Source organism: Anopheles ziemanni, assembly GCF_943734765.1.
Source record: "Anopheles ziemanni chromosome X unlocalized genomic scaffold, idAnoZiCoDA_A2_x.2 X_unloc_66, whole genome shotgun sequence".
Classification (NCBI taxonomy): Eukaryota; Metazoa; Arthropoda; class Insecta; order Diptera; family Culicidae; genus Anopheles; species Anopheles ziemanni.
Window position 1 is genome coordinate 122,501 of NW_026689836.1, and position 12,255 is coordinate 134,755.

The window sequence follows — 12,255 nt, forward strand, 5'->3', positions numbered from 1 at the left end:
TGATACCTTCCATTGCCCATACGCTAGTTTGTTTGTGTTCCTTTGGTCAACTTCCATACTTGAATCATTTGTGCTACCGCTGCTGCTTCGACGCTACTTTGACATCTTCGCTTCTATTTAAATAAATAAATAAGCTGAAGCTAGACATCAGTAAACACCACCACAGACACCACAAGCACGCCTTCTCCTCGTACTTCCGCCTCACGCGGGAACACGGACGCTCTAAATACTTCGAATTCCAATGCCAGTATATTGTAAACCACGGGTTCTTTAATGCTAGCGGGTCGTCGCGACCCTAGTTAACATCATGGTGCACGTCTCGTGACGGGTGTCACGGCGTAGTTAAATGTATGCGATACATTTCTCAAATATAAGCGCTCAGTCATCTGTACATCATGGTAGGTTCCCACGACGTGCAATATGCGTTCAACTTATCAATGTTCATGTGTCCTGCAGTTCACATTATGACGCGCAGTTAGCTGCGGTCTTCATCGATCCATGAGCCGAGTGATCCACTGCCGAGGGTGACTAACTTGCGTAAGCCGCCGCTGTGCGCGTATACCCGTTCCCCGTAGGGAGGAGCAAGCCGCCGCTTAGAGACGAAGCATAAAGTGTCCTCATTCCACATAGGGCAAGCTGGATGAATCCATTTTACCCAGGACGGCCGAAGCGGCGTGGACCAGGGGAGAACTGAACCTTATACTTCACACCACAGTAAGTCTACGTGTCCTCTTCCACATAGGGCAAGCTAGAACTAACTATCTTACCCAGGACTGCCGAAGCAGCGTGGACCAGGGGAGGAACACACTTTTCATGGAAACGTAAGGCATCCATGACTGCCATAACGTAAGCCGCCGCTGTGCGCGTATACCCGTTCCCCGTAGGGAGGAGCAAGCCGCCGCTTAGAGACGAAGCATAAAGTGTCCTCATTCCACATAGGGCAAGCTGGATGAATCCATTTTACCCAGGACGGCCGAAGCGGCGTGGACCAGGGGAGAACTGAACTTTATACTTCACACCACAGTAAGTCTACGTGTCCTCTTCCACATAGGGCAAGCTAGAACTAACTATCTTACCCAGGACTGCCGAAGCAGCGTGGACCAGGGGAGGAACACACTTTTCATAGAAACGTAAGGCATCCATGACTGCCATAGTGCGTAAGCCGCCGCTGTGCGCGTAAACCCGTTCCCCGTAGGGAGGAGTCAAGCCGCCGCTTAGAGACGAAATATGAAGTGTCCTCTTCCACATAGGGCAAGCTAGAATGAACTATCTTACCCAGGACCGCCGAAGCAGCGTGGACCAGGGGAGAACTGAACTTTATACTTCACACCACAGTATTGAGTAATGTGCCCTCTTCCACATAGGGCAAGCTGGAATGTTCCATTTTACCCAGGACGGCCGAAGCGGCGTGGACCAGTGGAGGACTACACAATCATGAGGTTTGATATCGACTTGTGTGTTTCAATAGGATACCGATGGTATGGTTTGAACCGATTTGATTTAGCCATTCTGAAGTCATCACTTGGTTGAAGCGCTGAACTAGGGAGGCATCGTTTACATATATATTGGTTTTCGCATGCTCTACTAGGTTAATGTCATGAGGTTGGCTATCGAGCATGCCCAAGTGATGACTTGATTGTGTGCTTGCTTGAATTCTTCACATTTCATACCATCGGTTAGTTGTCGAATCATTCCTCGATCATAACCTTCGTTCTTGGTTCATGTATGCTCTCTTCCACATAGGGCAAGCTAGAATTAACTATCTTACCCAGGACCGCCGAAGCAGCGTGGACCAGGGGAGAACTATACTTTGTCTTGTATGCCCTCTTCCACATAGGGCAAGCTAGAACTAACTATCTTACCCAGGACCGCCGAAGCAGCGTGGACCAGTGGAGGACTATACTTTGTTCATAACACCACAGTATTGAGTAATGTGCCCTCTTCCACATAGGGCAAGCTAGAATGAACTATCTTACCCAGGACCGCCGGAGCAGTGTGGACCAGTGGAGGACTACACAATCATGAGGTTTGATATCGACTTGTGTGTTTCAATAGGGTACCGATGGTATGTTTTGAACCGATTTGATTTAGCCATTCTGAAGTCATCACTTGGTTGAAGCGCTGAACTAGGGAGGGGCATCGTTTACATATATATTGGTTTTCGCATGCTCTACTAGGTTAATGTCATAGGGTTGGCTATCGAGCATGCCCAAGTGATGACTTGATTGTGTGCTTGCTTGAATTCTTCACATTTCATACCATCGGTTAGTTGTCGAATCATTCCTCGATCTAACCTTCGTTCTTGGTTCATGTATGCTCTCTTCCACATAGGGCAAGCTAGAATTAACTATCTTACCCAGGACCGCCGAAGCAGCGTGGACCAGGGGAGAACTATACTTTGTCTTGTATGCCCTCTTCCACATAGGGCAAGCTAGAACTAACTATCTTACCCAGGACCGCCGAAGCAGCGTGGACCAGTGGAGGACTATACTTTGTTCATTACACCACAGTATTAAGTATGGTGTCCTCTTCCACATAGGGCAAGCTAGAACTAACTATCTTACCCAGGACCGCCGAAGCAGTGTGGACCAGGGGAGGACTATACTTTATACTTCACACACTAGCCATACTGAAGTCATCACTTGGTTGAAGCGCTGAACTACGGCGGGGTAATCGTTTACAGGTTATAATCATATAGCTGCATGCTCATTAGTAGATAATGGAATATTGTATGGCAATATGAGCATGCCCAAGTGATGACTTTGTTTCAAGCTCAACAGGTAGGGTATTGAGTCCTCTTCCACATAGGGCAAGCTAGAATGAACTATCTTACCCAGGACCGCCGGAGCAGCGTGGACCAGTGGAGGACTCTATACTTTATACTTCACACCACAGTATTGAGTACGACTTGCATAAAGCCCCTAATGAGAACCACGAGGGCTCTCTCAATGTAGAACCACGAGGGCTCTAGTACCGATTCTCTCGGTACGGCTTGGTCCGTGTTCCTTTATGCTTGTACTCTAAGTATTAAGTATTGTGTCCTCTTCCACATAGGGCAAGCTAGAACTAACTATCTTACCCAGGACCGCCGAAGCAGTGTGGACCAGGGGAGGACTATACTTTATACTTCACACACTAGCCATACTGAAGTCATCACTTGGTGGGGGTGAACTACGGCGGTATCTATCGTTTTGGTTCGGTCTATATAGGGTCGCTTGCATGCTCATTCGAATATAATGTAATTGTGTATGGCAATATGAGCATGCCCAAGTGATGACTTTGTTTCAAGCTCAACAGGTAGGGTATTGAGTCCTCTTCCACATAGGGCAAGCTAGAATGAACTATCTTACCCAGGACCGCCGGAGCAGCGTGGACCAGTGGAGGACTCTATACTTTATACTTCACACCACAGTATTGAGTACTTCTTGCATAAAGCCCCTAATGAGAACCACGAGGGCTCTCTCAATGTAGAACCACAAGGGCTCTAGTACCGATTCTCTCGGTACGGCTTGGTCCGTGTTCCTTTATGCTTGTACTCTTAGAAAGTCTCAACCCGGAGGTCTTGACTTTGATTGTCATAGTTGGACTACGACGGGGCATCCGACCATTGCTGATCGAACACCCCTGATTCACCATCTTTCGGGTAGGCGGTACGCGTACCTCCGGACGCGGAAGTCTCAACCCGGAGGTCTTGACTTTGATTGTCATAGTTGGACTACGACGGGGTATCCGACTCATCGAATACCCCAGAAGCACACCATCTTTCGGGTAGGCGGTACGCGTACCTCCGGACGCGGAAGTCTCAACCCGGAGGTCTTGACTTTGATTGTCATAGTTGGACTACGACGGGGTATCCGACTCATCGAATACCCCAGAAGCACACCATCTTTCGGGTAGGCGGTACGCGTACCTCCGGACGCGGAAAGTCTCAACCCGGAGGTCTTGACTTTGGTTGTCATAGTTGGACTATGACGGGGCATCCGACCATTGCTGATCGAACACCCCTGTTACACCATCTTTCGGATAGGCGGTGCGCGACACCACCGACGCGGAAAGTCTCAACCCGGAGGTCTTGACTTTGTATTGTTGGATAGTCCTCTTCCACTATAGGGCAAGCTGGAAATATTCCATTTTACCCAGGACTGCCGAGGCAGCGTGGACCAGGGGAGAACTTCACGGAATCTTCAGGCATCCATGATTGCCATAGTGCGTAAGCCGCCGCTGTGCGCGTCAACTCGTTCCCCGTGAGGAGGAGTCTAGCCGCCGCTAAAAGACGAAGCATTAAGTGTCCTCATTCCACTATAGGGCAAGCTAGAATTAACTATCTTACCCAGGACCGCCGAAGCAGCGTGGACCAGGCGAGGACTATACTTTATACTTCACACCACAGTATTGAGTACGACTTGCATAAAGCCCCTAATGAGAACCACGAGGGCTCTCTCAATGTAGAACCACGAGGGCTCTAGTACCGATTCTCTCGGTACGGCTTGGTCCGTGTTCCTTTATGCTTGTACTCGCGGAAAGTCTCAACCCGGAGGTCTTGACTTTGATTGTCATAGTTGGACTACGACGGGGCATCCGACCATTGCTGACCGAACACCCCTGATTCATCATCTTTCGGATAGGAGGTGCGCCCACCTCCGACGCGGAAGTCTCAACCCGGAGGTTCGGACTTAGAGTTTTTCCCATTTAAAAGTTTTTCTCTTAGCCATACTGAAGTCATCACTTGGTGAACGATTGAACTAGGGCGGGTTAATCGTTTATAGGTATCATGTGGTTTGCATGCTCTCTTAGGTTAAGGTCATGTGGTTGGCTATCGAGCATGCCCAAGTGATGACTTTGTTTCACGCTTGCTTGATTTCTTCATGATTCCCTGTTATATAGTGTAATCATTCGAGAACAGGGAATCTTTGGTTTTGCTCAACAGGTATTGGATGTCAACTTGGTATCTAGATCGCATTAAGTCTCAACCCTTAGGTTCGGACTTGTATAGTGACATCTTGTTACGGTCTTGAGTCTCAACCCGCAGGTTCGGACTACTTAGTGTTTGATCGAATATAATATGGCAACTTGTGCCTAAGTCTCAACCCGCAGGTTCGGACTTCTGTTTATTTGGCCAATGTATGTATAAGGCAACTTGTGCCTAAGTCTCAACCCGCAGGTTCGGACTTGTGTATTTGTTCGAAGTCATGTATAAGGCAACGTGTGCCTAAGTCTCAACCCGCAGGTTCGGACTTGTTAGTGTTTCGTCAACTTTCATATGGCAACTTGTGCCTAAGTCTCAACCCGCAGGTTCGGACTTGTGTATTTGTTCGAAGTCATGTATAAGGCAACTTGTGCCTAAGTCTCAACCCGCAGGTTCGGACTTGTGTATTTGTTCGAAGTCATGTATAAGGCAACGTGTGCCTAAGTCTCAACCCGCAGGTTCGGACTTGTTAGTGTTTCGTCAACTTTCATATGGCAACTTGTGCCTGAGTCTCAACCCGCAGGTTCGGACTTCTATAGTGTTTCGTCAATTATCATATGGCAACTTGTGCCGAAGTCTCAACCCGCAGGTTCGGACTTCTGGAAGGATCACTTGGCCACTAATGATCCTTCCGCAGGTTCACCTACGGAAACCTTGTTACGACTTTTACTTCCTCTAAATCATCAAGTTCGGTCAACTTCGATAAAGCAGACGCGGTTCACGAGGATCCAGCGAACGATCATCTCCAAAGACCTCACTAAATAATCCATCGGTAGTAGCGACGGGCGGTGTGTACAAAGGGCAGGGACGTATTCAACGCTGGCTGATGACCAGCACTACATCTTGCCCTCCACTTGATCCTCGTAGAAGGATTTATGCTCTACTCATTCCAATTATGAAACATCATTAAAGAGTTTCATATTGTTATTTCTCGTCACTACCTCCCCGTCCCGGGATTGGGTAATTTACGCGCCTGCTGCCTTCCTTGGATGTGGTAGCCATTTCTCAGGCTCCCTCTCCGGAATCGAACCCTGATTCCCCGTTACCCGTTGCAACCATGGTAGTCCTCTATACTACCATCCATAGTTGATAGGGCAGATATTTGCGAGATCTGTCGTCGGTGCGAGACCATACGATCAGCATCATTATCCAGACTTCAACTCAATGACACGGAGAACCCGCGATTGGTTTGACTAATAAGTGCACCAGTTCCCGCGAGGGTCCTGGCATGTTGCATGTATTAGCTCTAGATTTTCCACAGTTATCCAAGTAACTAGGTTGATGATCTCGTAAATTATAGCTGTTATACTGAGCCTTATGCGGTTTCACATTAAATCTGTTTGTACTTAGACATGCATGGCTTAACCTTTGAGACGAGCGTATATTACTGGTAGGATCAACCAGAATTCCGACTTTGCGTTCGAATGTTCATTGTCCCATTGCACCCGGAGGAGCAAACACCACGTTCTATATGTTGTCAAGTCCGGTAGCACACGGGAGGCGAGCCCCCGTGCGAACCTCATTGCCCTCGTATCACACACACCCGATGCACCGGACAGGCACTTGAGCGGCATTCGACTCCGCTAAGCGCTCGTGCGCCCGATTGTGCATGCGCTGACGGGGCCTTCATACCCCTACCACAGCGACCTTATGCCAAACTTCCATGAATACTTAGGTGAGCTGACAAGGGCCTTCATTTCCCTACCATCAACTAAAGGACACGCTAGGCGCGTCCGATCATTGCAACTGCGGGGCTTTCATACCCCAATCACCACAGTACGCAATTCACCAGAGTTTAATCACAACCCCCCCGGACATGGCACACTATTAACTTGCAACGGTCTACACAAAGTGGAGGGCAAGTCGAGGAGACTTAGAAATCGACTAAGTCCGAGATGCCTTTAAGTAGGGATGCTGTATTGAGATGGGAGATGTAGAAGATCAAGATTCATCTCCATGCAGCATCCCATTCATCTCCCAGCATCCTAACATATGTTTTTCTTAGAATTTATGAAAAATCGACTAAGTCCGAGATGCCTTTAGGTAGGGATGCTGTATTGAGATGGGAGATGTAGGAGATCAAGATACATCTCCATGCAACATCCCATTCATCTCGCAGCATCCTAACATATGTTTTTCTTAGAATTTATGAAAAATCGACTAAGTCCGACATGCCCTTAAGTAGGGATGCTGTATTAAGATGGGAGATGAAGAAGATCAAGATTCATCTCCATGCAGCATCCCATTCATCTCGCAGCATCCTAACATATGATTTTCTTAGAATTTATGAAAAATCGACTAAGTCCGAGATGCCTTTAAGTAGGGATGCTGTATTAAGATGGAAGATGAAAAAGATCAAGATTCATCTCCATGCAGCATCCCATTCATCTTGCAGCATCCCAACATATGTTTTTCTTAGAATTTATGAAAAATCGACTAAGTCCGAGATGCCTTTAAGTAGGGATGCTATTTAAAGATGGGAGATGAAGAAGATCAAGATTCATCTCCATGCAGCATCCCATTCATCTCGCAGCATCGTTACATATGTTTTTCTTAGAATTTATGAAAAATCGACTAAGTCCGAGATGCCTTTAAGTAGGGATGCTGTATTGAGATGGGAGATGAAGAAGATCAAGATTCATCTCCATGCAGCATCCCATTCATCTCGCAGCATCCTAACATATGAATTTCTTAGAATTTATGAAAAATCGACTCAGTCCGAGATGCCTTTAAGTAGGGATGCTGTATTAAGATGGGAGATGGAGATGATCAAGATTCATCTCCATGCAGCATCCCATTTATCTCCCAGCATCCTAACATATGAATTTCTTAGAATTTATGAAAAATCGACTAAGTCCGAGATGCCTTTAAGTAGGGATGCTGTATTAAGATGGGAGATGAAGAAGATCAAGATTCATCTCCATCCAGCATCCCATTCATCTCGCAGAATCCTAACATATGAATTTCTAAGAATTTATGAAAAATCGACTAAGTCCGAGATGCCTTTAAGTAGGGATGCTGTATTGAGATGGGAGATGTAGAAGATCAAGATTCATCTCCATGCAGCATCCCATTCATCTCGCAGCATCCTAACATATGTTTTTCTTAGAATTTATGAAAAATCGACTAAGTCCGAGATGCCCTTAAGTAGGGATGCTGTATTAAGATGGGAGATGAAGAAGATCAAGATTCATCTCCATGCAGCATCCCATTCATCTCGCAGCATCCTAACATATGATTTTCTTAGAATTTATGAAAAATCGACTAAGTCCGAGATGCCTTTAAGTAGGGATGCTGTATTAAGATGGAAGATGAAAAAGATCAAGATTCATCTCCATGCAGCATCCCATTCATCTCGCAGCATCCTAACATATGATTTTCTTAGAATTTATGAAAAATCGACTAAGTCCGAGATGCCTTTAAGTAGGGATGCTGTATTAAGATGGAAGATGAAAAAGATCAAGATTCATCTCCATGCAGCATCCCATTCATCTTGCAGCATCCCAACATATGTTTTTCTTAGAATTTATGAAAAATCGACTAAGTCCGAGATGCCTTTAAGTAGGGATGCTATTTAAAGATGGGAGATGAAGAAGATCAAGATTCATCTCCATGCAGCATCCCATTCATCTCGCAGCATCGTTACATATGTTTTTCTTAGAATTTATGAAAAATCGACTAAGTCCGAGATGCCTTTAAGTAGGGATGCTGTATTGAGATGGGAGATGAAGAAGATCAAGATTCATCTCCATGCAGCATCCCATTCATCTCGCAGCATCCTAACATATGAATTTCTTAGAATTTATGAAAAATCGACTCAGTCCGAGATGCCTTTAAGTAGGGATGCTGTATTAAGATGGGAGATGGAGATGATCAAGATTCATCTCCATGCAGCATCCCATTCATCTCGCAGCATCCTAACATATTATTTTCTTAGAATTTATGAAAAATCGACTAAGTCCGAGATGCCTTTAAGTAGGGATGCTGTATTAAGATGGAAGATGAAAAAGATCAAGATTCATCTCCATGCAGCATCCCATTCATCTTGCAGCATCCCAACATATGTTTTTCTTAGAATTTATGAAAAATCGACTAAGTCCGAGATGCCTTTAAGTAGGGATGCTATTTAAAGATGGGAGATGAAGAAGATCAAGATTCATCTCCATGCAGCATCCCATTCATCTCGCAGCATCGTTACATATGTTTTTCTTAGAATTTATGAAAAATCGACTAAGTCCGAGATGCCTTTAAGTAGGGATGCTGTATTGAGATGGGAGATGAAGAAGATCAAGATTCATCTCCATGCAGCATCCCATTCATCTCGCAGCATCCTAACATATGAATTTCTTAGAATTTATGAAAAATCGACTCAGTCCGAGATGCCTTTAAGTAGGGATGCTGTATTAAGATGGGAGATGAAGAAGATCAAGATTCATCTCCATGCAGCATCTCATTCATCTCCCAGCATCCTAACATATGAATTTCTTAGAATTTATGAAAAATCGACTAAGTCCGAGATGCCTTTAAGTAGGGATGCTGTATTGAGACGGGAGATGTAGGAGATCAAGATTCATCTCCATGCAGCATCCCATTCATCTCCCAGCATCCTTACATATGAATTTATATGAATTTATGAAAAATCGACTAAGTCCGAGATGGCTTTAAGTAGGGATGCTGTATTAAGATGGGAGATGTAGGAGATCAAGATTCATCTCCATGCAGCATCCCATTCATCTCCCAGCATCCTAACATATGAATTTCTATGAATTTATGAAAAATCGACTAAGTCCGAGATGCCTTTAAGTAGGGATGCTGTATTGAGATGGGAGATGTAGGAGATCAAGATTCATCTCCATGCAGCATCCCATTCATCTCCCAGCATCCTAACATATGAATTTCTTAGAATTTATGAAAAATCGACTAAGTCCGAGAAGCCTTTAAGTAGGGATGCTGTATTAAGATGGGAGATGAAGAAGATCAAGATTCATCTACATGCAGCATCCCATTCATCTCGCAGCATCCTAACATATGAATTTCTATGAATTTATGAAAAATCGACTAAGTCCGAGATGCCTTTAAGTAGGGATGCTGTATTGAGACGGGAGATGAGGAAAATCAAGATTCATCTCCATGCAGCATCCCATTCATCTCGCAGCATCCTAACATATGAATTTCTAAGAATTTATGAAAAATTGACTAAGTCCGAGATGCCTTTAAGTAGGGATGCTGCATGGAGATGAGAGATGTAGGAGATCAAGATTCATCTCCATGCAGCATCCCATTCATCTCGCAGCATCCTAACATATGAATTTCTATGAATTTATGAAAAATCGACTAAGTCCGAGATGCCTTTAAGTAGGGATGCTGTATTGAGACGGGAGATGAAGAAGATCAAGATTCATCTCCATGCAGCATCCCATTCATCTCCCAGCATCCTAACATATGAATTTCTATGAATTTATGAAAAATCGACTAAGTCCGAGATGCCTTGAAGTAGGGATGCTGTATTGAGATGGGAGATGTAGGAGATCAAGATTCATCTCCATGCAGCATCCCATTCATCTCCCAGCATCCTAACATATGAATTTCTTAGAATTTATGAAAAATCGACTAAGTCCGAGAAGCCTTTAAGTAGGGATGCTGTATTAAGATGGGAGATGAAGAAGATCAAGATTCATCTCCATGCAGCATCCCATTCATCTCCCAGCATCCTAACATATGAATTTCTATGAATTTATGAAAAATCGACTAAGTCCGAGATGCCTTTAAGTAGGGATGCTGTATTGAGATGGGAGATGTAGGAGATCAAGATTCATCTCCATGCAGCATCCCATTCATCTCCCAGCATCCTAACATATGAATTTCTTAGAATTTATGAAAAATCGACTAAGTCCGAGAAGCCTTTAAGTAGGGATGCTGTATTAAGATGGGAGATGAAGAAGATCAAGATTCATCTACATGCAGCATCCCATTCATCTCGCAGCATCCTAACATATGAATTTCTATGAATTTATGAAAAATCGACTAAGTCCGAGATGCCTTTAAGTAGGGATGCTGTATTGAGACGGGAGATGAGGAAAATCAAGATTCATCTCCATGCAGCATCCCATTCATCTCGCAGCATCCTAACATATGAATTTCTAAGAATTTATGAAAAATTGACTAAGTCCGAGATGCCTTTAAGTAGGGATGCTGTTTTAAAATGGGAGATGAAGAAGATCAAGATTCATCTCCATGCAGCATCCCATTCATCTCGCAGCATCCTAACATATGAATTGTTTAGAATTTATGAAAAATCGACTAAGTCCGAGATGCCTTTAGGTAGGGATGCTGTATCGAGATGGGAGATGAAGAAGATCAAGATTCATCTCCATCCAGCATCCCATTCATCTCGCAGCATCCTAACATATGAATTGTTTAGAATTTATGAAAAATCGACTAAGTCCGAGATGCCTTTAAGTAGGGATGCTGTATCGAGATTGGAGATGAAGAAGATCAAGATTCATCTCCATGCAGCATCCCATTCATCTCGCAGCATCCTAACATATGAATTTCTTAGAATTTATGAAAAATCGACTAAGTCCGAGATGCCTTTAAGTAGGGATGCTGTATCGAGATGGGAGGTGACGAAGATCAAGATTCATCTCCATGCAGCATCCCATTCATCTCCCAGCATCCTAACATATGAATTTCTTAGAATTTATGAAAAATCGACTAAGTCCCAGATGCCTTTAAGTAGGGATGCTGTATTAGGATGGGAGATGAAGAAGATCAAGATTCATCTCCATGCAGCATCCAATTCATCTCGCAGCATCCTAACATATGAATTTCTTAGAATTTATGAAAAATCGACTAAGTCCGAGATGCCTTTAAGTAGGGATGCTGTATCGAGATGGGAGGTGACGAAGATCAAGATTCATCTCCATGCAGCATCCCATTCATCTCCCAGCATCCTAACATATGAATTTCTTAGAATTTATGAAAAATCGACTAAGTCCCAGATGCCTTTAAGTAGGGATGCTGTATTAGGATGGGAGATGAAGAAGATCAAGATTCATCTCCATGCAGCATCCCATTCATCTCGCAGCATCCTAACATATGAATTTCTTAGAATTTATGAAAAATCGACTAAGTCCGAGATGGCTTGAGGTAGGGATGCTGTATTAAGATGGGAGATGTAGAAGATCAAGATTCATCTCCATGCAGCATCCCATTCATCTCCCAGCATCCTAACATATGAATTTCTTAGAATTTATGAAAAATCGACTAAGTCCGAGATGCCTTTAAGT

At 44.3% G+C, this 12,255-nt stretch overlaps 1 non-coding gene across 1 annotated transcript; it reads right to left on the reverse strand.

The window, feature by feature from the left end:
* Window positions 1-372: 372 nt before the first annotated feature.
* On the reverse strand, window positions 373-527 carry LOC131292493 (5.8S ribosomal RNA). Its single transcript, XR_009190127.1, has one exon. It is a non-coding gene; the product is annotated as a 5.8S ribosomal RNA (ribosomal RNA).
* Between the last annotated feature and the right edge of the window lie 11,728 nt (window positions 528-12,255).